Source organism: Salvelinus sp. IW2-2015, linkage group LG28 (assembly GCF_002910315.2).
Source record: "Salvelinus sp. IW2-2015 linkage group LG28, ASM291031v2, whole genome shotgun sequence".
Taxonomy (NCBI): Eukaryota; Metazoa; Chordata; class Actinopteri; order Salmoniformes; family Salmonidae; genus Salvelinus; species Salvelinus sp. IW2-2015.
The window spans coordinates 3,467,146-3,467,627 of NC_036868.1; positions in this window are offsets into that span (position 1 = coordinate 3,467,146).

Consider the following 482-nt stretch of genomic DNA (forward strand, 5'->3'; position numbering starts at 1 on the left):
GTCCTGACTCATCTACCCTGGTTGCAACCTGTCAGTTCATAGCAGAGAGTTGCAGGACAGTGTGTTGTATATCGCAATCTCGGTTTGAGATGCACTTGATAGCTGATATCTTGTTGTGTAACGAAGTAGTTACACCGCGTGTTTTCCCTTTGGGACCTACAAAAAACGTAATACCTCTGTGAAAAGGTAGCTAGGCCTCACCATAGATTTATCTTGGGCCCATTGATAGGGCCTAACCCACAGTGAGCACTATACTGACCTCTAGTGGCACTGAAAAAAATAATGCATGTCTGGCGCAATAATTAGTTTTCTCCCCTACTGTAGGAGTGGCCTATTAGAACGACAACAGTATCTTTGACCAATCAAAAAGCATATTTTAATAATTGGTACTATGATTCGGCCTATGAAATGTCAATCTAGACTATCATCGAGTAATAAACCAACGTGGAAGGCAATCCACGCCCACTGCCGTCTCCGTTTTG